Here is a 25574-nt window from a genome sequence, read left to right on the forward strand (position 1 = left end):
ACGGTGGTTGAGGATGTCGAATGTTCGAAGTTTTATGAGTTCTCATTGTTCTTTGTGGTCTTTCGTTGGCGCTGTTGAGCACCGGCGGTGGAGCTACAAGTCCAGCTCTGTTCTAAGTTCTGCGTTGCAGGGCACGACCCTTTCCTCGCGTTTCTGGTCGGAAAGGTCCTTTTCGCCCTGTGTCCTTTGAGGTGATTGTCAGAAAGTTCCGATGGAAGAAGAGCGTTCAAAACAGTCCATAGGGTAGGTCAGAGGAAAAAGGGGGATGGAGCAAGGCCAAATTGGGAACAAACTAGGGGAACGAGAGACTTCAAATGGGCGGGCGTGCGACGGAATTCAGAGAGCGGGGACTTGTCGAAAGGCACTGGACGTCGAGCAGGGGCATCAGGTCGACCCTTTCTTTTCATGCTGTCGAAAACAGTGCCTCGTCCTGCAGCTCCTTTCAGTCGTGGTCTCGCCTTGGCTAATGTCGCAGGTGTCCCTTAGTCTGCAGTCGGGCCTCGTGCTCCCACATCCGGTCCTTCTCTCCTCCAACAGCAGTACCCTTAAACAAGTTTGAAAAGACAGTCTTTAGAAAATTTGCAGATGAAGATAATCAAAAAAGTCTATTTCTCTCCCAGCTCCAGGCAAAGAATGAAAATGTCCGTTAGATTTAATGTTCACAACTGGCATATGAATGACCGGTGGCGGACCTGTTGGATTTACTATGACTTTCCTTCATAATCATTTATTACAGGCATGACAGTTCATCTGATGGTAACCCACCTTCGGGAGACAAATCTGGCAAAGATATGCCGTTCTCTAGAGTTTCACATTTACAAAAGGGTACAGTGAGTCGTCAACATGGTACTACACAGGTATTTTGCTGAGAGACGAACATGGCTAAACATTTCCTTTCTATCGGTGCATCCTGTTTTTCAACTACTGCGGGGTTCATTTTGATGATTTCTTTACCTTGGTCTAGTCTGTTAACCTTGTAAAACATCATTCTGGGTCCTACGTAACCTTTCACAGCCCGGTTACTTAACTAGGAAGGACAGGGGTTTTATGGGAAACAACCAGGGACATAGACAGGGGAGGTAACGGGGGTGATCGTTTTTCTGGTTTGGGTATTGCGACGATTCGGGGAGGGGAGGGTCGCGTATTCTGAGGTCCTTGTTTTATACTATAGGAGCCGTTGACATGTAGTTCCCTTATTTCGGGCCAGATTAGGGAACCTCTGTCGCCTTACCTGTCCTTTCCCTTACGGCCCAACCTGGGTTCATTGACTTCTAGCGGAAAAGGAGAGGTAATGACGCGGCCTCAGGGTGATTGTATTAAAGACAAGCGTTTGTGCAAATACTGACGGTATTTGAAGCCAATTAGGTGGTGTGCTAGGGGTGGCAATCTGCCAATTTCGGGGCTAACCACTCGGAAGAGTGGTAGTGCAAAAATAGAGAGAGAGAGAGAGAGAGAGTGAGAGAGAGAGAGAGAGAGAGAGAGAGAGAGAGAGAGAGAGAGAGAGAGAGAGGAGGGAGAGAGAGAGAGAGAGAGAGAGAGAGAGAGAGAGAGAGAGAGAGAGAGAGAGAGTGCAACGGCAGGCTAAATAGTACACGTGCAACAGAGAGGGCGGCAGTGCATTCAAGAAAGGCTATTTAGTGCATTACACAGTAAAGGGTATTCACGAGTCCGCGTTAGAATCTTGTAATCATGCAGTTTGAGCATTAGACAGGGTAGAGGGGACGTGCTTTGAGAAAAGGAAAGAAGAAAAAAGGAGGTACCATTTTGTCGCACTTTCTCGCATTCTCGGTCCTTTGACCAGTTGGGTCAACGCCTCAGTCACACACACACACATTCCCTCACAGTTTCGCATCATACGTGACATGGGTTCGTTCGTCCGGTCTGGTTTAAGGGTGATCACTTTTTATCAGGTTGTGCTAATTTTTCGGGTTTGTTCGATACGTGAGTAGTTTGCAGGCGTGCTTAGACACCACCCTGCGGCGCTAGTCCGTTTCGTGTATTTAGACATGGCAAGGTCTCAGATCTTCGCCACACCTTGGCTGTGATCTCTGATGTAACCTGCAGAGGGAGGAAAAAAGGGGGGGGTGGGGGAGACAGCATTCGCGCGCATTCAAATACATGGATTCATAAGTCCTTTACTTACCTCTTACTCGTCTTTCCTCCTTGGGGCAGGGTCCCCGGGGATATGGTTTTCGGAGTCGAGGGGGGGTAGTGTGTTCATGTAGGGCGTGTGCGGGGAAACATAAAAAGGAAACCAGAGGTGCCTAGTGCGAGGTATCTAGTTAAAGGATATATCTCACTATCGGGATCCTTAAACCTCTTTCAACGCCGTGGCGTTCTAAAGTTCTTCGGTTCTTGGGTCCCTGCTACTTTGGAACGTTGTACTTTACAATATTTACATTATTTCATTTCACCCTCCCTTTACATTCCCTCATTTACACCATTCGTTTTACCCATCCTTGGAAGTCACGGTCTTCCTCTACGCGAGAGTTCATGAGTCAGTCGCGTACTTTTAAGGCGGAGTGTCGTGTTGTCGATCCGATCCGTCCTCCAGGGCTGGGCAACCATCTTCCTTTAACCTTAAAGAGAGAGCAGAGTAGGGTGCACAGAAAAAGAACTTTCCTACCCATCCCATATTGTTTTAAAATAAAGCATGCAATACCCGTCCATAGTTTCAAAGACTTTATTTTGCAAATTAATTTCAGCATATGGATTAGGAGGGTGTGGTCGTATTTGGTCGGTCGTGGCAATGGCTAAAGTGCGTACAGTGGGGGGTGTCGTTTGCAACAATAAAAACATCGGAAAGTTTTACTCATTCATTTGTAAGAGACTAAAACGTCTATTAATTGGCTGGGGGTTCGGGGGCATATATTTTCATAATTTAGAAACATAATCATAACAGTTGTAATCAGATTTCCTATATGCATACCGTACGTGTGCATCGTAAATGAGGTTTACATCAGTTATAAAAATATAATACATTGTACATTCGTAATCAACATTTGTAACGGGGATCTTTTCACACTATTCGTCGAGTGAGTTCTCTTCGTCTTTTCTAGCCAAGTGTACAAAGGATCATATAAAATCTCAGAACATCAAGTTTATATTAGTGCGAAGGAACACCACGAGGTGTTCGTAAGTTCCGATCGATACCAGCGCCATTTTGGGCGGGGCCGGCACAGTCCGGAAGCAGCATCAGGGGGAAATGTTTCCATTACTGGCAGTTTGGACCAGAGTCCTTTTCGGCAGTTCTAGAATTCACGCTAACAGAAGGTGTGGCAATGTCATGTTTGTTTCGTTGGCGATCAAGGCAGCCGTCCCTTACCGGGAACCTGCAAAGGCCGAAGGTTCCGCCGGGGACCTTTGTATGATCTTCAAGGCTGCGGAGATGCTGTCGGAGATGGGGGCTCGTGCTCCATGGGACAAATGTTCGAGTTGTATGGCTGGCCAAAGTTACTCTAGTGGCCGGGGCCCGCCTTCCAGCGGATCCAGACGCCATTTTGAGGCCCTACAGGGGCCACTCTCGTCGAGTTTTCAAGAATGGAAGAGACCCTTCGGAGTGAAAGGAAGAGGTCCCTGTTTTGTGAGAGCGGGACGTTCAGCTGGGGTGCAGCTGTGATGCCCCCACCTGGGGGGCGAGGGAGACTCGTTCACATCGTCTCCTTCTCCCGGTGCACTCCATGCCGCTCCTTTTCATCGCCCCGCATGAAGGCCTCTCCACATCCGGTGTTCCCCAAGTGCCACCATTGTACGTTCGGTGCTGCGCAAATACTGGGGTGCCACCATTGTACGTTCGGTGCTGCGCAAGTACTGGGGTGCCACCATGGTGTGTCCGGTGCTGTGGAAGTATGGGCACCATCGCCTGACTGGGGGTGTTCGGCGTCGGGCTGGGGGCTGGGAAACCTCCTACCGGTGGAGGTGGGAGAGGCTCGTCCGTGTCGCCTCTCCCTCCCAGCCCAACTTGGACAAATTGTTGTGGAGGTACGTGCAGGACATCCCGCCGTCCAGGACTGCTGCGGCTGTGACGGAAGAGAAAAGGAAGAGGTGCCTCGCTCTCCTCTTGACATGTGGCGGGACTACCTTAGTCTTTCCAGGCCCGTTGCGGCCGGCCAAGGAGACATGTGGCGGGACTACCTGCAAATGCCCAGGCTGCGGGCTCCTGCCTCTCCTCCGGCTCCCCCATACGTTAAGATTTCCTGACCAAGAGTTGGCGGCGGGGCTCGCCTTATATGGGTTGCCGTTGGTTGGGCGTAGCCGTAACCCTGCCCTACTTTGGAAGGTTCCAGAATGGGGGGGGGGGCGAATGTTCTGTTTGACTTTCATTTTCTACAGTTTATCGTTATTATTCCTTGTTTGTTGTGTTAAATTAAAAGTTCAAGTTTATTAATGGTCTACGGGTTTTGTTTTATCATTTCTTTCTTTCCAGGTTGCTTTTATGCTAAGTTTCTGCTAACAGGGGTCGAGTAACACGGAAACACGTGTAGAGGGATGACGCAGATTTGTACATTACATACACACAAACTCAGACGGGGGACAGTACAAGTACGACATACAAAGACCCAAGACAAATATAAAAACAGTTATTGGTCATAATTATCTCTTTCCGTCTGTGAATTTTAAACGAGGCTGGGTTCCCGTCTTGACATTGCCCGACCTAGGAGAACTTGATCATGCCGCTGAGATTTTCCTGGCGAAATCTGTGCCATCGGGCATAATCAAACGTGGTGGTTCTGTCTGGTCTGTCTATGTAAGTCGGGTTCTTCTCTGTCTCGCGCCTTTTCTCGTACTGTCGGTCTGTCGTTCTTGTCGGCCCTTTGCCTTTACTCACGCTCAGTAGAGTCGGGCATTGGGCTTTCCAGTGTCCGACATACCTACAAAAAGCGCATTGGTCTGACCCTAAGTCTGGTCGTCCTTTGCGTAGTGTCGGGGGATAAGTTGTGGGTAGCGGTGTCCTGGGGTTGTCCTGTCGGTATATTTCCCTACTTGGTTTATCCTCGTCTTTTCTCTGTCGTTTCGTAGCCTCTCTGCGCCACATACCGAGACTGTCGAGCATAATTGGCGTCGTCTTATTATTTCGAAGGGCTATTTCTAACGTTTCTATTTTATCAAGGTCAAAGGATCCTGCCAGTGGCCACTGTTTGTCTTGGCTATCTTCGGTATACCTGTGCCATAATTTATTATAAGCTATGGTGACTAACCCATAGTTTATGAACATGTCCTTATTAGGGGTGCCTTCTAGTGGAGCTATATGGTCCACCTCTAACACCCGGTCCGGGCTAAACAGGCTATTTATCAATGGGGAGAAGACAGACATGACGGCTCGTAACGAGGGACTAAAAAGTCAGCACTGCCTATCTTATCACTAGGTGCAAAGACTAGACAGAATATTTCTATTCTACGTTGTTTGCAGGTAGTGAATACCTCATGGATCCAAAAAAATATAAAACCAAACGACCAATAAATAACAATGGGGAGAATGAGTAGGTCCGCAAAGATCTGCGTCACCTACCCTTTTCACTATCTGAAAAAAGGGTGGTCTCTTCCCTACTTGCAGACAGGGAATCTCCAGGAAACAATAGTTTGCGAACAACAGTTCAGTTTCAAGCAATTATTGAGTGGGGGAGAAAAAGAACAAGCACGGCTGCTACCCTACTTATCCTCCACTGCTTGCAAAGGGAGAGGGAGCCTGTTGTTTCTCCGTTTGCAGACAGTGAATCTCTAAATAAAAATAAACAAAGCAATACTAGTATTTTGAACAATCAAGCAATCAAAACAAATTTTTCGCAACTTGTCGTGGCAACACGACCTTACCCGGACCATGTGGACAGTTTCTTGTCTTCCGAATCCAGCGCCCGATCGTCCTCTTTTTCTCGTATTTCTCACGGCACTCCTGATGGTTCCCAGTCAGGACCGTAGATCACTCGAGAGAGGTCTGTTCGGAACTAGTGAAGTTCGGATGATCGGCTGCCAGACGAGGGTCTATTGGGCAAGAGCTCTCCCGATCGTTGCAGTCGTTCACTCTGTCGTCGGGACCTCTCCCACTGGATCCACGAGTCGCTGATGGGCCCCACGCTTGGGACGCCAATTGTAAAAAGTTCAATCGGGTCGGGGACAATCGATATTTGCCCGGCGGTATTGCCTCTGTGACCCTCTAGTTATTTAAAAATCAATGAAGAGGCAGGCGCTGGAGACTGGAAAGCAGGAAACAAGGTTTTTTTATTCTCTCCGGAGGAGAACACAACGAAACGGACAGAAGGTATCGTTCTGAGGTGCTCTAACTGTATTTCTGAGGCCTGGCCTCTTATACCTACATTTATGACTTTATTGCAGATTACACATACATGTTTAAAGCTTTGATGTATGGAAAAGACATTCTCGGAACTCCCCTTTGGGCCCGTTCCCACACACATTTACAGTTGAAGTCCCCACCCTAGTCACAACAGGTGATGAGCATCGCGCAGCTGGATAATCCGCCGATTCACGGAATGTGGGGAGTTTGATCGGATCTCATGGGGTGGGGGCTTTGATCAACCCGGGGATTCTTTGATGGGGGAAGCTTTCTATTGTACGGGGAGGGGCAAGGATGGTATCGGCAGAGCTGGGTGTCGGCTTGGGAACGGGGAGGACAAAACGGGCACACGGGGAAAAAAGGGGTTTGCATCTAAGGGCCGGAGATCATGAAAGGAAAGCAGGGAGGCGTCGCGCTGGGAACAGGATGAGAGCCTGGGGCAGAGCAGCGCCGAAGAGGGGTTTATGACTCAAGGCAGGTGCAAGCAGGGGGTGGTCAGCGTGCGGGCTTAGCGAAGGCAAAGGGCTATGTCAGGGGCCAGCGGCATGCAAAAGGGTTTGTTCTGATCGGGGCATCTTAAAATGGCGGGCGTGCACGACAAAAGTGTGGCATCAGAGAGGAGGCAAGATGGCGCAGATAATGTTCACCAAAACGCACTAATTTTCCACATGTTCATGAATGGTGAAGGTCTCCCAAATGTCATGAGTGGCTTTGTGTGGGGTAAATGTCTCCATTCCCTGAGACTGTGAATTAGTATCTAAACTTAGACAAATAAATGCTACTTTCTGCGCACCTAATGCGAAAATAGGTTTGTGAATCAGGTCCTCAAACCTCAAACCTGTCAAACAAAGCAATCCCTGGCTGAGCCATGCTAAACATGTGGCTGCAAAAAAAAATCAAATCCTTAAAGTGCTAAGAAAGTACAGGCCAGATTTACGACCCTTTCATTTAGCGCCTCACAATGCCAGCCCTCCCAAGGCCCTACTGGGGTCAGCAGACTACCATGTCTGGGACTTCTTTTTGAATAAAGCAGTTTTTTTTTTTAAATGCAGCCCGTTTTCCATAAAGAAAACGGAATACATTTAAAAAAGAAAAATGAAACCTTTCAGGTTCATGTTTTTTAAGGGCTAAGACCACTGCCTTCTCTTAAAAAGTATTTTCCCATATATTCACAAAGGGGAAGGGGTCTCCAGGAGATCCCTTCCCCTTTTCGAGTTGTTTAGTGGTAAACTGCGAGTGTGCGGCCGCAAAACTTTAGTGCATAGCGAGAGTCGCAAATGCTATTTTGCGAGTCTTTGACTTGCAAAATAGAATTTGTACATGCTGATACTCTTTTTTGCGGCTGTAAACAGGAGGATCTCCCATTTGTGGCTGCAAAAAAGGGTCGTACATCTGGCCCTACATGAATAAAAGATGTTCCCTTTGTTGATGAATGAGCGCTGGTGGAGTGAGGTTCACGCTCTCTTGTACTTTGAGACTGCTCTGTTGTGGTCATTCATTCTGTGCTACGTATTACTATCTGCCGATTGGTTGTAGTTGTAACAGCAGCATCTGGAAATAAAAGAGGGCTCAATCATGAATCAAATTTTTTTTAAATGAAAGATGCAAATACTATGATGGATTGTACTTGGGTGATGTTGTCAAATTGCAAAAGGTCAGAACGGTACAACGTGTCTTGTAGGCAGTCTTGGTAAATATGATCACACCTCTGACACCAGTCAATAACTGCATTACTTACTTCCTGCCGAAGGTGAGGCCCTGAAGTCAATGCATGGTGCACCATTAAAAACTGATTGACCTCATCGGTATTAGCGGCTCACTCAATTGGTGGCTTCCAGATGACCATCCTTCCTGCTACCTGTGTGGATGCCCAGTATTCCAACATGTGCCCTTACTGTAAAATCTTTACATAGAGTCCATAGGGGCTTTGGAAACCACTCAGGACACCAGGTTTCATGAACGCGTTGTTAGAAAGTAATCGACAAGCATGAACATCACCGGCGCCATCTTGCCTAACAAGAAGCCATCATCCACACGTAAACAGCAGCCATTTTAGGTGCCGTGGCCATCTCGCGCTTTGCAAGTCACCCATGATTCACCCTGACCCTGCAACCATCCCCGGTTCCCTGATTCAGCATGACCAGATGCACTAAGGTCATAAAACCTTGTTAGCCTGACAAAGCCCCAGAGCCACTTCCCACCCTAAAACACATTTGTCCTTTCATCCCCTGCACATGAGCCAGGCCTTCTGATAACCCCCAACTGCACCTGGCCACTTGATCCGGTCCCAGGCTGTAAACCAAGCCTTGCGGACGCACTTTATTGCCCCCACACAGCAAGACATTGTTGCACAAACAGAAATGCTTGATCTTATCACTTGCACAAACTTTAGATCTGACTGATCCCACACACTTTTATGTCCTGCTGGAATGTCCGGCTGCAAGATGGCAATCATCTGTTAGATTTGGGAGGGGGAACGACAGCTGGTGGGTCTGTGTGGGAACCGCCTGGAGGCAGGAATTCCTAGGATGTTTGACCACTAATAAAGTTACTGAACATGGTATAAAAAGGAGGGCAGCAGAGAAATTGTTAGAACATCTCCTGAAGACATTGATTGTGTCAGGCCTGTTGTGTTATCCGCTGGAGTAATAAACCTGTTCTTTTCCGTCCAGTTGCCAGCGCCTGTCTCTTTATTTGGTAAATATCGATATTGGGAATTAGAGGCGCTTTACGCTAAACAGCCTTGGTATTCGTTAAAGATTGGCTGTTTTTCCACAATTGGCGTCCCAACGTGGCGCCCATCAGAGACATGCGGGTCCAGGTAGAGAGGTCCTAACGACGGAGTGAACGACTGCAACGATCGGGAAAGTGCACCTGCCCAAAAGAGACCCTTGTCTGGGCAGCCGATCATCCGAACTTCACCGGTTCCGAACGGACCTCTCTCGAGTGACCTGCGGTCCTGACTTGGATCCCACAGGAGTGCTGCGGTAAAATTGGAGTAAGAGAACGATTGGGCGCTGGAAAGGGAAGGCGAAGAACTGTCCACGCGGTCCAGGTAAGATTAAGTAGGACGTTTATACGTCTGATTGGTAGGATGGTTTATCCATCTGATTGTTTGATTGATTGTATTGGAATTGTTTGGATTGAAATACTAGTATTGCGCTTTATTGGTTTGCTTAGCTCGTTAGCTATTTGGTACGTTGGCTCTCTTTGAGATATTCCCTGCTTGCAAACAATGAAGAATAGGAATATTCTCTCTCTTTGCAGACAGCGTAGAATAGGTATTGCGGACCTTTGTCCACAATTTTTAGAGATTTTCACTTGTCCGATTATACGTCATGCCTATCTTCTCCCCACTGATTTGTAATTGGTTCAACCCGGACCGTTTATTAGAGGTCAGTCATCCGGCTCCACCGTGGGGCACCCTAATAAAAAGGACATGAATATAAAATATGGATTAGTCGCTGTAGCTATAGCATAAAACTCACTAGTAAAATCAAGTAAATCAGTAGGCCACTGATGGGATCTTTTGACCCCGCTAAAATTGAAACGCTAGGAATAGCCCTTCACGAGAAATATGGAATTAGCAACATGAATATTGATTGTTTGGTAGTTTTTGAATAAAGGTTACTATTTGCAAATAGTAAAGGACAGGTAATGCAGACTCCTTGTCTGAATTTAGGATTAATTGAGAGATTCTTTTGACCGATATCCATCATGCCTGTCTTTTCTGAAGTGATTGGAAAATGGTTGTTTTAGCTTGAATTGTTTGTTGAACAAAAAGTATGGTATTTGTCCCATAATGTATGACTCATTGAGGAACAAATACGCAAAGAAGGAACTCAAATTTAAATGGCCAGTAAAATGAAGGAACTCGATTATAAAAAGTTAAAAAGATACAGTACACAGAAACAATGTCAAAAGAATGGTCAAGATCTGTTGTATTTTACACTCCTACAACGTAAGCAATTGGTAAAGATCCTGATATTTAGATATATCAATGAAGAGAACAGTAGATCAAACCTGTTTTTCTTAGCAGCTCCCTCGGAGGAGCAAAAGCGCGCCTTTTTCAAACTAGGAATCTTTGTTTACATTACAGTTGTAAGGTTCCCAAAGAGGTACAATAGCCCGAAATTTGTTAGCTATGAACCCCAAGTGCATTCTGGTCCTTGGAGTCCTAAACATCGTAAGCTTTGTTTTACACACCACGTATTTCGGAGGAGATTTTCAAATGCTCCTAAGCCTTACCAAAGGAATGCCATCCAGTCTAACATTAGGCAGGAGTAAGTTATAAACGTATTTAGTAAAAAGGAGAGAAAAATCTTCTCTAAAACATATTTGCCTGCATGGCCAAAGCCAGGGCTCAAAAAACATCGCAAGACAGCTCGTTTTAAATGTTAGCAATTAATGTCCTTGCACAAGTCATATGATTAGAATGAACACTTTATAGGAAAGCCCTGCTCTGTTTTAAAATCTCGTAACAGCCTAACGCAGCGATCATCTATTTAGATTATATATGAAAGACAATTCTGGGCATTGTATTTTAGCAGTCGGGCACAAATGCATATTATCGGTTTTTAGAAAGGCACAGTTTCTTTTGTGTGTTATAGATTGGTATGCCTTGCACAAACATTTCAGGTATGGCCTAGTCCGTGTTTATGGACCCCATGAATAGGTCTGCCAGCCGTGGCAATTACGAATCTGTGATTTTCTGGCACAACTGTACTCCTGCGCTATCAAACTAGAACTGCGCCGTGTCCTCCACCCGTCCGCAAAACTGATCTCCATGCAGACATTAGACAAGTCTGTTAGTGGTCTTACCTTGTAGCAAAAATGCATACCATTGAAAGCACGAATGCACCCAGCGAAACTCGTTTCCATGCTCCACGAATAGGAACGGCCCAAGGCCACTGTAAATCGTTTTCTTCAATGAGAACATTGATTCATCACCCTCCCCTCACCTTTTACTGAGTACCTCTGGCCTCTGACCCTTTCCTACACGCGGTCTGTAATACCGCACTCGGACGATCTATGTAGTGAGCATCCTATCATTGGTTATCTTTGCCGCCCTACCAGTTCTTCTGGGCTTTAATGCCGAGGTATCAAGGACGATACAGAAAAGGGGGTGGTGATGAACAGAGTGTCTGAATTAAGCAGACCACTCTTACCCAGTCCAAAGATCAGGGCTTGATCCATCACCGTTATTTATCTCACTGCCCCATCCCAGCTCAGAACCTGGCTGTATGCAAATTAGTCTGTCCCTGGCCCAGTGCATCATGGGAACAGGGCAGACCAAACTACAAAGCCAATTCTTCACCAGAAAGGAGACAAGCTACCGGGGACCGGTTTCTGGCATTTCAGCCTCTTCGGCCCGGCTTGCTTGAATCCTGATGGAGCAGTGAGAAAGGGACTCATGTCTGAGTATGCCCTGCCACACCTATAGTGGCCAAAAACGATACAGAAAAGGGGGTGGTGATGAACAGAGTGTCTGAATTAAGCAGACCACTCTTACCCAGTCCAAAGATCAGGGCTTGATCCATCACCGTTATTTATCTCACTGCCCCATCCCAGCTCAGAACCTGGCTGTATGCAAATTAGTCTGTCCCTGGCCCAGTGCATCATGGGAACAGGGCAGACCAAACTACAAAGCCAATTCTTCACCAGAAAGAGGTATCAAGGACTGCATCCCAAGAGATAAGTCAGGTACATGGTAACTAAAAATATTTTCGTTATAATGCGCGCTGATGTGCTATGAATGTTGCCCCCCTCCCCCTCTTTTCTTTCTGTAGGTTACATCGGAGTTTCAGCTGAAGAATGGAGAAGGCCTAAACGCACCATGTTCCACGCGAAAAATAGGCTAGTACTGTGAGATGGTATGTTGTATGCAGAGGCTATCTCTGAGAGCGTGAAAAATTGTATGGTATAAATGCGTGTGTGTCCTGATTTGTATGGTATTAATGCATATGTGTTGTGTACGCCTGGGTCGATAAGAGAATGCTTTTTGTATGACTGAGGTGTTGATCGAACGGTTAATGGGATGAGAAAAATAGGCCTGAACATGGTACCTACATGCGAAAGACGATTAGTGTTTTCAAAATATAGCACGTTCCTTACTTAGAAACAAGTCTCTCTAAAGCTAGCGAATGGGAGGGTAGCCTACATCAGGAGCTTGAAGGATTATTTCAGTACATCGAGCCCGACTCCAACTGATATCCCAAATGTGCGACCAAAGTAATACGCTCCTGTGAGTTGACCAAATAGAGAAATGAAGAGTCCCTCGGGTTGGGGCTTATCCAAATCCTCCTCCACCCAGAAGTTAGAGATATTGTCATGTTTTAGATTAACTCCTTCTTCTTCCATCCACATAGAAAAATAAGAATTGTACCATCACACGTCCGACTGACATCCTTCCTTTACCTCAGCTCGGACCATCGTTGCTAGATGTTGGGGGACCCCACCGTGAGTATAAGTACGACTCGGCTAGTGTCCGACCAATTAAAAGGGAGTAAGTAATTTCAAAATAGGCCACCAGCTAAAATTGTCGACTATTAGGAAAGTAGGAAAGAAGGAGCCTGACCCCCGAATAAATTAAGTAGAGTACTGAGAATACGCAACATGCATGAAAAAGTCCTTTTTGTCCAAAATAACTCTGTGTTTTTGTCTTCGATTTTTTGTACTTGATTCATGTACTGTCGCACCCTATTCGATATTTGTGTGTACGTAAACTATGCATTTATGTTTTCCCTCGGCTTGTGTGTTTTATATGTAAACCGACCTGTACTGTTCTATGTTGTATATGTACTGAATAGCCTATTATTGTACACACTCTCTCTCTCTCTCTCTCTCTCTCTCTCTCTCTCTATGTTGTGCGTGTATTGAATAGCCTATTGTTGTGCACGACGCTCTCTCTGTCTGAGAGCTCACTTTTGAATAAATGACGACACTGCACCTCACCGGTACACGCCCAATTGACTTTAAACACGACAGTGTTTGAACAAATTGACAGAAAAAAATATCATATTTTGCCATATTACTACCTCTCCTGTCTGTAAATTGATGGAACTTAATTGGCTGAGAAAGAAAGGACAGGTGAGACGACTTATGTCCCCTAATCTGGCCCTTAAAAGGGAACTATATGTCAGTGGCTTTTGTTTTAGTGCCTTAGTGACACAACCTTCATCGTTCATATTATCCCGCCCATTGCACATAAGTAGAGTGACCAAAACGTCCCCGTTTTTCCAGAATGGTCCCAGTTTTGTACCAGCTGTCCCAGAAAATTTTAAGACCTGTAGCTCATGTCCTGGTTTTTAAAGATAAATCGTCTAAAATTGTTAGAAGTTAGCCTTTGTTTCCAGAAAAGATTCAATAGACAAACAAGCCACCAGGTTTAAAATTCGCAATTTATGTAAGTTCTTACTGACCGTTCTGAAGCTCTCTGCTAAGGAACGCACTCGTAGCTTGAAGTAAGATCGTAGTCCTTCTCCCGATTTTGTGAAATGTCCCTAGTTGTGTTTTTACTTTAAGTTTCCAGTCACCCTAGATATAAGTTGTATGGACATCGCAAGTCCCTCATTGACTAATGAAGTAGCTAGGTTGTAAAGGATGAGGCAGAAATTAGAAAAATGTTTATAAAAAAATGACTCGAACAAAAGTGAAAGGAATGTTGTAGTAAGCCCTGCTGTATGAGTACTGAAACCAAAATGTTTAGCTGAAAGTAAGGAACATTGACAGGATGGAACAATGCTTACCCTGTGTACTTTATGGTAAACAATAGCTAGGAAGGGTACCTGTATGCCCATGATAATAGCACATCACACTTTTCGTAATTAGCAGACCGTGAAGAAAAATATAGCTCAACAGGATTTAGTTTAGAACAACGAGTCTCTGCCGGAGGAGCCGGTTTGAATTTGACAGACCATGCAATTGATAGATATTAGATTTCTTGCCACAATCGTGAATGAAAAAGGAATGAACACCAAGGATAAAAATTATGGTGGAAATTCGTAAGAAATGCTTGCAGACCTGCACCACAGTAATGATTTATGAGTTAATAAGAGGCACCGATGTAAGGATTAAAGAGTATCCACTCTATCGTCATTTTGAGTAACCAATAAACGTTTCCCCAGCTACTTGGGGTTGGGAGAGAAATTGATTTGTGTAAACGTCTTCCCCTGCCAGTTCTCTAAAAATTGTTTTGTACTTATTTAAAGATATCATGCAGTCGTCGGAGGAGAGGGGCCGGACGTGCTGCACAGCCTGGCTGCAGATCGTGGAACACCTATGACCTCGACCAAGGTGGAGCCGCAGAGCAAAGAGATGCTGGACGAGGCACCATTCCCAACATGGAAAATGAAAGAAAGAAGGGCTGTCCAGAAGCCCCCAACTTGTTGATCAACCGATGCCGAGAAGTCCCAGACCATTGAGCCTAATTGATGGGCCCACTTGCGTGAAATTTCTGCCCTCCTTGGTCCATTTCAAATCTGACCCCACTACGCCCTCTCTTCCCTCGACCTTCCAAAGCACACCACATTTTTTTTCATATGGAGTTTTGAAATTGACTTGATGAAGAAGCACAGCACACAGATAGAATAGGGTAGCGGGGATGGACTCCACGGATAAAGAATTAGAGTGCGGGTACCCTGTCTAAGGTACCTATGATAGATTAGTTAGGGAACAGGGCAAAAAGGACTGTGGTCTGAGAGCAAAGAATGGCCACGCCCTGCAACGTGGAATCTGGATCAGAGCTGGACGCTTAGCTGCAACGCCAGTGCTCAACAGCGCCAACGAAAGAAGATGAAAAATAAGAGCCTACCAGTGATGGCTCACTGTAATAAGACACTGGAAAGAAGAGCCTTTTTGAACATTATCACTCCCAGACTATCACTTGTATTAAGTTGAATTTCTCTCCCAACCACTTCGTATTGATTATGCCCCAATTGGACAAGAAAGAGATTTTCCTTTGAAACCTTACATCGGTCACTTTTACTGTATATGAATAACCAAAAAAGCATTAGCATTATATAATGATAATTGTAGAACACCAGTTGTCCGCATGAAATATGCCCTCTAGTTTGGACCCCCATGGAGTCTAGTCCTCAAACAATGCACTTAATGGTCTTTACCCTGCCAGAACAATTTGTATGATAACATGTGTGTATTTGAAATGAACTCTCTGCATCATCTAAGAAATATGCCCATCTCCAGGTCTAAACGTATGATACGACAACTGTCATTTTGTATGCACTGCCTCCTCGACTGTCACATTGATTGCAAAAGATTATTGACAACGCTGTCTTTACTGATAGCAGGATTGTTTTCATCTGCCCGTAATACAAATAGGCCACCAAAGACCGCAATAGACAACCCAACTGCACACTGCCTTTGTGTTCCTTATGTCTAAACCCTTTGTGCACCTAAGGCTGTAGACACTGACCAAAATAGACTAGCAAGATGTCTTGGGAACGTTCAAAGGGGCGACTGTTAGAAAGTAATCAACAAGCATGAACATCACCGGCGCCATCTTGCCTAACAAGAAGCCATCATCCACACGGAACCGGCATCCATTTTAGGTGCCGCGGCCATCTCGCGCTTTGCAATTCACCCATGATTCACCCTGACCCTGCAACCATCCCCGGTGCCCTGATTCAGCATGACCAAATGCACTAAGGTCATAAAACCTTGTCAGCCTGACAAAGCCCCGGAGCCACTTCCCACCCTAAAACACATTTGTCCTTTCATCCCCTGCACATGAGCCAGGCCTTCTGATAACCCCCAACTGCACCTGGCCACTTGATCCGGTCCCAGGCTGTACACTAAGCCTTTCGGACGTACTTTATTGCCCCCACACAGCAAGACATTGTTGCACAAACAGAAATGCTTGATCTTATCACTTGCACAACCTTTAGATCTGACCGATCCCACACACTTTTATGTCCTGCTGGAATGTCTACCTGCAAGATGGCAATCATCTGTTAGATTTGGGAGGGGGAACGACAGCTAGTGGGTCTGTGTGTGAACCGGCTGGAGGCAGGAATTCCTAGGATGTTTGACCACTAATAAAGTTACTGAACATGGTATAAAAAGGAGGGCAGCAGAGAAATTGTTAGAACACCTCCTGAAGACACTGATTGTGTCAGGCCTGTTGTGTTCTCCTCTGGAGTAATAAACCTGTTCTTTGCCGTCCAGTTGCCAGCGCCTGTCTCTTTATTTGGTAAATATCGACATTGGGAATAAGAGGCGCTTTGAGCCAAACAGCATTGGTATTCGTTAAAGATTGGCTGTTTTTCCACAGCGTTGGCGATATGAAGTTCTACCTCATAGTGCCATCAGGAGATTACATAGCTTACCTATGATACTGACTGAGAGAGACATGATCTTGGATGCCTGGTGTCCTCTTCAAAGTAAAACCATTAGAGCTACAACCACAATAAAAAAAATAACATTCAATCTTGTCTGACACTGATGAATCCTGGGAGCTTTTCATCCATCCTCAGCCAGTTATTAAGTAACTTTCTTGTTTTTTCTGCCTGGTACCAGCTGTGACTCCTCTGGGAGCTAAATCCACTACTGCCTTCCAGAAACCTTTCCTACTATGAACAAACGTGTTGCATTTCAACATTGATGGAGAGAATGAGATGCTGATAGATTTATCAAAATCAACCTTCACCCCTTTAAAGCAGTCTTCAAGGACACAGCCCCACCCTAAAAGATCTGGAGTAGCTATCAGACAAGCAAGCATTGAACTGTTTAATTCACAAGGACTTTCATGCTAGAAAACCTGACTTCCTTGCCAACAACTAAGCCTCATTGGTGGCCAGAGATTAACTCTTAATCATAAGAGCCAATACCAAAACTGTAAGAGAGAGCAAAAATGCTGGTACTACAATGTTTGCATATTGTTTGGAATTATCTGCTTTTATAACCAAGAATGTTCATATGCATCCTCCTCTTTAAAAAAGTATTGAAAGCATTACTGTTCCTGCAAACTCTGCAACCCTGCAAATGCTAAGGAGTTCTGGTGGCACACCTAGATAATTCATTGTATCCTCAAATCAATCACACGTGCCATCATAAGTGACCTCAAAATACACACACGTATCTGTATCCCCACTTGTTGTGCATCTTATTATACATTGTAAGACTTCAGAAGGATGTGCAATCCTATTTAACATGGTGTTAAATGCAGAGGGGAGAGAGAGCTTTATGATTTTGGACCCAGATTATGGAATGTTGTCCAATTTTCCCATCACTCAATTTTCCTCCCCACTTTATTTGAAATGCTCTACTCAAGCATATGTTTATGCGGCATCTAATCCTCCTTCTTGCTTGGCCATGTTATCTACAAGAATAGCATAGTCTACAGATTATTTAGCTTCAGCCACACACTGTATAAATATGGACATACACTGATTCTAGATTTTGTTTTAGAAGCCAGTGAGTATTCCTCACATGTACTCATATGTCCTGTATCAGGCTGTAGGTGGCAACAGCTCATTTGATAGAACTTTTATCTCTACCAAGGTATGAGCGAGGAATCTGACATATTTAGTGTTTTCTGATAGAAGGGTGTGCTTTCTACTATGTGAATAGCTACTTTCCGCAGGCAATTATTTAGTGGAAAGTCTAATACTGCCCATTACTGCAAGTGGAATTTACACCATGAAATGTTACCACCTTAAATCTCACCTCGAAATTGGAGGTACTTTTTAGAGCCTCCATCTGTGGTACTTCTCAGAATGTTAAAGACAGAAAACATACCCTTTCTGTGTAAATCTAAAGCCAATGTTAAGCACACCATCCCAGAAGTATCTCCAAATGACATCCGGATACAGTGGGGGGTATTCACCCTTGATTAAGCAAAGATCCATACAGAACTACATCGAACCAAGGCGGAGTAAAAGATTTAGCCAGAGGTATCTCTACCAGGGCAGGTGTGCCAACATGGGTATACTAAATATGGCAGTTATACTGCCAAATATCCAGGCAAGGAATCTGTTATTTTCTGCACATTTTCTGACACCACTGTTCTCTTAATCAGTCTAGAAATTGCATACAATGTTCATTGTTCTCAAACTTGTCCCTTTGGTCGAGGGCTCTGGTGCTGTGTAATTGCACTTCTAACCTGTGATACTGAGCTGGAACACTTGACTTTGCTGAGTTGTCTTTGCCGGGATCCTGTTCTCCACTTCGCAGTAGTAGTCTCCAGAATGAGAAGTCTGAGCACTTTCAATAATGAAGGAAGGTCCACTTGTCATGAGGAGGTCTCTGGTTCCTTCTGCCCCACTCTTATACCATCTGTATGTAATCGAAGGTGATCCTTCTGCGAAACATGTAAACTTCAACGTACCTTCTTGAGAAACTTCAAATAAGGATCCTGCCGGCTGGACAACAGGTTTAGTCACAGCAACTACAATGTCAAAAAAGAAGAAAAGGTTAATTAAGATATCAAGAAAACTGAAAACAAGACTTTTTTATTTTTTATGGTGGTAACCTGTATCCACTCCCTCCAGATTAGTCATTACAAATATGGCATTTTTCTTACTTCAAATAATTGCATGAAAAATTGTAATATTGAGAAGTCTGCAGAAATGTGAAAACTGTAAGATATTTTAGTAGTTGCTCTAGAGTAAGCATGGGCGGATTTTGCGAATTGGCAATCCGCAAAATTGCGTATTTACGGATTCGCAATCCGCAAAATCCGCGTACTCTCGCGAATTTTGCGGATTCCTTTTTTTTTATGTTCGCAAGTTTTTCTGCTATTTCGCAAGGGTTTTTTACCAGTTCGCAAACGCGAACTTACTTGTCGGGTAGCAACGGTCGCGACCATGTTGTTTCTACGTCTGTTTCACCACTGCCACCCTCTGTTTCACCACTGCCACCCTCTGGCTCACCCATGTCACCCTCTGGCTCACCCATGCCACCCTCTGGTTCATCACTGTAGATTATGGGGGGAAAAGCACACCTGCCCTGCCTCAACTGACATGAATGAATTAGGGGCTGATTAATGTGTCACTGAATTTGAACTTCCAGGCTGGCAGCTGCTTCCTTATCTGTAATTGCTTTCTGTTGCAGTGTAATTTTTTTAACTGGACCTTTGTTGTATACTTGTACCTATTCTCTGAGCCTGCTATGAGGGTCAGAGCAGGGTCATAGAATAGTTGCGAGTATGCAACTGAACTCTGAAGGGGCCCCTCAGGAAGCACTACAGGGAATGGTTACTAATGATAAGATTGAACTTTTGCACCTGCTGAGTGCTTTCAGTTTTGCAAAAATCCAAATATCCAGCAGCATCCACAAAAACTAATCCTTCCATGCACTACAGGGAATGGTTACTAATGATAAGATTGAACTTTTGCACCTGCTGAGTGCTTTCAGTTTTGCAAAAATCCAAATATCCAGCAGCATCCACAAAAAGTAATCCTTCCAGGTCAAGATCCAAATCAAAGTGACCAGCACATGAAGAAAGCACTGGGAGGAGCCTGCTGGACAGGAACAGGAAGTTGGAGACTGTGGGGCACTTCCTTCCTCCCACCTAACCCCCCCCCCCCAAAAATGGACTCCTTGCAAAAAAAAAAGTGCAGGCAAATGTCAACCTGAGGAGTTATTCTGATAAAAATCATAATTTTCAAGGTTTATGCTGCCTGCTGGTGGATTTCTTGTGCAAAATTGCAAATTTTGCAATCTCGCAATTGCGAGATTGTCGCTGCCTGCTGCATCTACGTGTTCGCAAGTGTTTACTCCCGCGAAATTGTATAGTATTCTAGTTGGCAAGTGCGACCAAGCAAAAAATCTGCTTCGCACGGAGTTACGAATTTTCGGCAAGTTCGCGAGAGTTCGCGGATTGCGAATTTGCCGAAAATCCGCAAAATCCACGAGCGGAACGGATTTTACGCTCATGCTTACTCTAGAGTCAGTGTCTCGGTTACAGCACCACGCTGGCTTTGCACAGTGCCCACACTCTATTGGGCATAACTTGTGTAATTTGCTGTAGCGAAATTACATGAAATATCAGTAAAATTATGTTAGATTATGTAAGATTACATATAGTTAATTGCGGAGAATACCCAGCATTTAGCTCTATTGTGAAAAAAGGACCCTCATGCCCAAAATTGACCAGAGGAAGGGGCACATTATCAAGAACGGCGTTAAAATTATCGCCTGTTTAGCGGCAGAAAACTGCAGCTAAAGTGGCGATAATGGGCTTGATAATATACCCTGGAGAATTCCAATAGAAGCCCATGTTCACACCAGAACATGGACTTTTATTGGAATTCCCAAGGACATATTATCAAGCCCATCATTGCCGCTTTAGCGGCAGTTTTCTGCAGCTAAACCAGCGGTAATTGTTAACGCCGTTCTTGATAATATGCACCCTCGTAGCTCTAAATGCAACTGAACAGGAACAGCAGCAGCTTGCGCTCTGTTCCTGTGCTCTTGAGGTATCATATTTTCACAAATTTACTTTGAATAATGGGTTAGGACACAGTTGTGTAATTGTTCATAATTTTGTTTCACAAGAGTACCACAAAATTACCAAAATGACGTTAATTACTCCAGCATACTTCGGTCAGGGCTAGTCTACATAGCAAAAAGCCTGATTTTTAAGGATACGATGAATGTACTGTTACAGCACCAAGGAGTCATTCACAACATTTCCCACTACTAATAATAATGAAAATGATTCATTATTAATAATAATATTTGTTAGTTCTGGCACCCTTGGCGTGGTGTTTCCCCTACATTTTTGCCTTCACCGTCCTGTTTTGCTGACTTCGTTTTTGCTGACTTTAAGACTGCTCACTTTACCACTGATAACGAGTGCTAAAGTGAGTGCGCTCTTTCCTTAAAACATGGTAGAATTGGCTTATAACCAATTGGAATTTTTTATTTACTTGTAAGTCCCTAGTAAAGTGGCAATGCCTGTGCCCGGGGCCAGTAATTAAATGCTGCTAGTAGACCTTCAGCACTGATTGTGCCACCCACTTAAGTTGCACTTTAAAAATGTCTCAAGTCCACCATTATAGCCTGTGTGTGAGGTTTAAACACTGCCATCTCGACCTGGGAAAACAAACCTTTTGCCCTCCCCAAACTCTCCTTTTTAATAAATATAAGTCACCCTTCTGGGATAGCCCAGAGTGCAGGGTTCAGTGTATTTAACATTTGGATATACATTTTTTTTTTTACATAACCTGGTAGAGAAGAACTCTTAAATTAGTTTTTAACTACTGCAAACCTCTCCTATATGAGTACATTGGTGTTACCTTATTACATGTAATAAGTGATAATTTCATAATAGGAGCAGGTAACCAGTTCATGTTTGGTGTTATTCAAATTGTAATGAAAGATCCTCTCTCATGGTGAAGTTGGATTTCAAATTACAATTTTGTACTTTTATAAAATTGGCTTTTTCCTGCTTTTGCCTTTTAGTGCCTGCAGCCTGTGATCCCTAAGGTAGACCCTGGACAGCCGTAAGGGCAGGGTGCAGTGTAGTTAAAAAGTTGGACATATAACTTTTGAGTTTGACATATCCTGGTGGTGAAAAACTCTTAAATTTGTTTTTCACTACTGCCAGGCCTACCTCTCCCATAGGATGACAGTGGAGGTACCTTATTACATTTTATACTAGCAATTTTCAAATGGGAACAGGCGACCATTTCATATTCGGTGTCTCTAGAATTGTAATGTAAAATCCTAACTTTTAGTGAAGCCGGATTTTAAATGACAATTTTGAAAAATGCCACTTTTAGAAAGTTGTCATTTTCTTGCCTTAGTCATCTGGTGCCTGTAACCTGTCTCTGGGTCACATGACTGGGTATAGCTGACAATTGGGCTTTGTGCATTCCTCCTAGAAAGCGCCACACAATAGAGAGCTTAGGTGTGCCTGGATGGGCCATCACTGGCAGGGTGGGAGAGCGGAGGTGTGCACAGCCCTACTCACACCCGAATAGGCTGTGTACTGCCCTCAAACATAGGGCTGCATACTCCCTGCGGTTAGTCTGGAACCAGGACATGGAACACCAGAAGCCTGTGGACTTCAAAGGGAAACCTCGGGAGGCTTCTAACACTTCAAAGGAAAGCCCAAGTATAATTATTGGACCTCAAACACCAACTCTTCAGTACACTGCTGGACCTGTGGAGACTCTGCCAGAAAGGACTGCTGTGCTGCTGAAAGGAATTCCACTCTGCTGCACAGATGCCCTGCTGCACTACTGCCTTGCTAGACTTCTGCCTTGCTGGATTTCTGCCTTACTGCCCTCCTGACTGAGTCAGAGGGATTTGGACCTGCACCTGAACCCAGAACTCCAAGAGTCACTTCAAGGACTAGTTTCCTGGCCTCCTGTTCAACGCGACAAGCGGATAACAGCTCACAGCCACCTGAACCTGCACCCAGATGCAGCTGAAGCCACCTCTGACTCCCATGTGGTGTCCCTCACGTCATTGTCCCTTGGTAGGACCTCTGATATGCTGAACTTACGTTTTTGGGCTCTTTGTGACCATGAATGAGCCTGTTGGTACCAAAACACTGTTGCATGCACAGTCCACCAACGTGAAGTTACGTCTACCCGACTCTTCATGCTACAGCATCATCCATTTGCAGAGAGTGCCACCCAAAGCTCCGACATGCCTGGTTGTGACAAGAACAGGATCTTTGCGCTACAGTAAGAATTATCCGTGACACCAGGCCTTCTCTTCGGTATACATCGATGACTGTCTATGGCGCTTCTCTGCTCCTCATGGCCCCCTCGCCCTTGAAAGGACTCTTTGCACTGTACCGAGAAGGTAACGTTTCAGCGGGACTACCCTGGTCTCTGTATTCGACCCATGGTCCATAGCAGTCAGCTTGAACTTGTGACTTTCTCCCAGTCTTGAATGACCAGATAGCGGATATTGGCAGTTTGCGCTTTTTGATAGTATTTACACTTACATTTTTTAAACTGCATATTTCCGGTCCTACTGATTTTATATTTATAATTTTGGTCTTGATAACATTCTACTCTATTTTTCTAAATAGGTGTAGGATTTTTCTTTTGTTATATTTTTACTTTATCACTGTTTGAAGTGCTGCATAAATACTTTACACATTGCCTATGAGTTAAGCCTGACTGCTCTGTGCCAAGCTACAGCCCCAACACCCTCCCACAGAAAAATACTCCTTATCGGAGTGCTGATTGGATAAAACATCCAAAGTGGTTAAATATGGAATAGTCTGAAATACTCCGTCCAGTGAGGACAGCACAATCCATTTTCATATCACATAATGATAGCACAGTCCAGTGGGCCTAAACACTCAATAGCATTGTCTGAGGGGAATCACCAGTAGGCAACAGCAATAGTATTCGGTAACGTCAAAGGCCTCAGGTATACAATGATAAAGCAAATAGCACAGAGGCTTGGGATACAGTAGTAAAACATGCAGTACAAAAATTCACAGCCCACAATCTCTAGACATAGTCCCCTCCATCCGCCCCATCAGCCTCCTTCTCCCTCCGACGAAGCAGGTATGCTATGAATGGCGCCCAGATGTCCTTTGGGCGCGATAGTAAGGGCAGGAGTTCTGCATAGTCGTGCAGTCCTTCCTGCCACATAGTCATGGAGCCAAGCCAGCACTTAAACTTGGGAGCTCTCCCCCGCCCCCACCTACAGGCGACTAAGCGTTTGGCAAGTAACAGACTGAGGGCTAGGAACTTCCCCGTGAACAGTAACCACGGATTGTGTAAGGCCAAGAAGCGCCTGGCGAGGGCAAGGTGGCAACGCTGTCCCCAGCATGTCAGCAAGGCCCTTAAAGACTTGTTCCCAGTAATGGGCGACTCGGGGGCAAGACCAGGCCAGGTGAAAGAAGCCAGCGTCGGCTGCACTGCAGCGTTTGCAGGAAGCCGTTTCGCGTAGGTGAAATCCATGCAGCCTGACCGGGGTATGGTACAGGTGGTGTAATAATTTGTAATGGATGAGCCTTAATCTGTTGTTGCCGGTAACAGCGCTTGTGTGCATACAACAGTTATCCCATTGTTCATCAGTAAGTGGTTCAGTTAAATCATTATCCCATTCCTTTCTGGCCCTGAGATGTGTGTAGGTGGGAGCAGCCTGTACATGTTTGTATAGCATAGAGACAACATGCCGCGGGACCTCTGATTGAGCTATGGTATGAAGTGGTGCAAAGATATCAGGTTCAGTAGGAAACGAAGGGGTTAGGGCACGAACATTTTGTCGCAGTCTGGTGTATAAAAAGGTATCCATAACAGAAGGGGACGTATCTCCAAAAAAGTGTTCCAAAGTGCGGAAGGTACCCTGTGTATATAAATCACCCCAGGTCCGAAGTCCCAGCTTCTTGAGCAGGTTATAGCAAAGGACTTCGCAGGTAACTTGCAATCGTGGGTCGTCAGTCAAAGGAAGGTGTGGTGAATAGTAAAATGAGCAGTCCAGAGTGTGCGCTATACGGGTCCAGGCCTGAACAGTGCAGTCTACAGTGGAGGGGTCTCCTTCCCTCGATCGCACCGAGGTGTGGATGTAGCCTGAAGGGACTATGGGGGCCATGTATCCATCTTCGACAGCCAAGTGTGCCATATAAGGAGGAGGATGAAACCAGTAGACGGCGAAGTGCGCCTGTGCACAGGTGTAGTATTTTTCGTTGGGCACCTCAAACCCTCCCTGGTGAAAGGGCAGCATAAGTGTGGTGAGGCTGAGTCTAGCTTGTTTCCCACCCCAAATCAGCCTGATGATCTGGGAGTTTAGGGAGCGAAAGAAAAACCTGCCAGGGTTATATGGGATATTAACAAATAAATAAAGTAGTTTGGGTAAAATCACCATCTTGATAAGCGAGATATGACCTGCCATAAATAGGGGGAGATGTAGCCACTTTGAGACATTGTCAGTAATTTTATCGAGCGCCGTGCCATAGTTGGCCCTCATCAGCGCATCTTTGTCTCTGGAGATTTGAATGCCTAGATATTTTAATTCGTCCTGTTCCCATGTGAGATGGTAGTCGAGTTGGAATGGGGACGTGTTGTCTGTGAGTGGGAAAATGGCAGATTAGGACCAGTTAATTTGTACCCCTGCTATACCTCCAAAGTTAGTTATTTCGCGGAGCACCGGATTCAGATTGTCTCTGGGTTTTTCTATGTAGAGTGTCATATCGTCGGCATATAGGGAAATAAGTAATTGACGGGATGGATATATGAGGGAGCGGGGATTGTGTTTTTGTCGGAGCGTGGCAGCCAGTGGTTCGATCGCTGTTGCGAAGAGGATGGGAGATAAAGGGCATCCCTGACGGGTGCCCCTTTGGACAACA

The 25574-nt window shown here is 45.1% G+C and overlaps 1 pseudogene; it reads right to left on the reverse strand.

Annotated features, from left to right (window-relative positions):
• Positions 1 to 25574, reverse strand: part of LOC144752159 (uncharacterized) — a 123353-nt pseudogene that overhangs the window by 24470 nt on the left and 73309 nt on the right.

Source organism: Lissotriton helveticus, chromosome 4_2 (assembly GCF_964261635.1).
Source record: "Lissotriton helveticus chromosome 4_2, aLisHel1.1, whole genome shotgun sequence".
Classification (NCBI taxonomy): domain Eukaryota; kingdom Metazoa; phylum Chordata; class Amphibia; order Caudata; family Salamandridae; genus Lissotriton; species Lissotriton helveticus.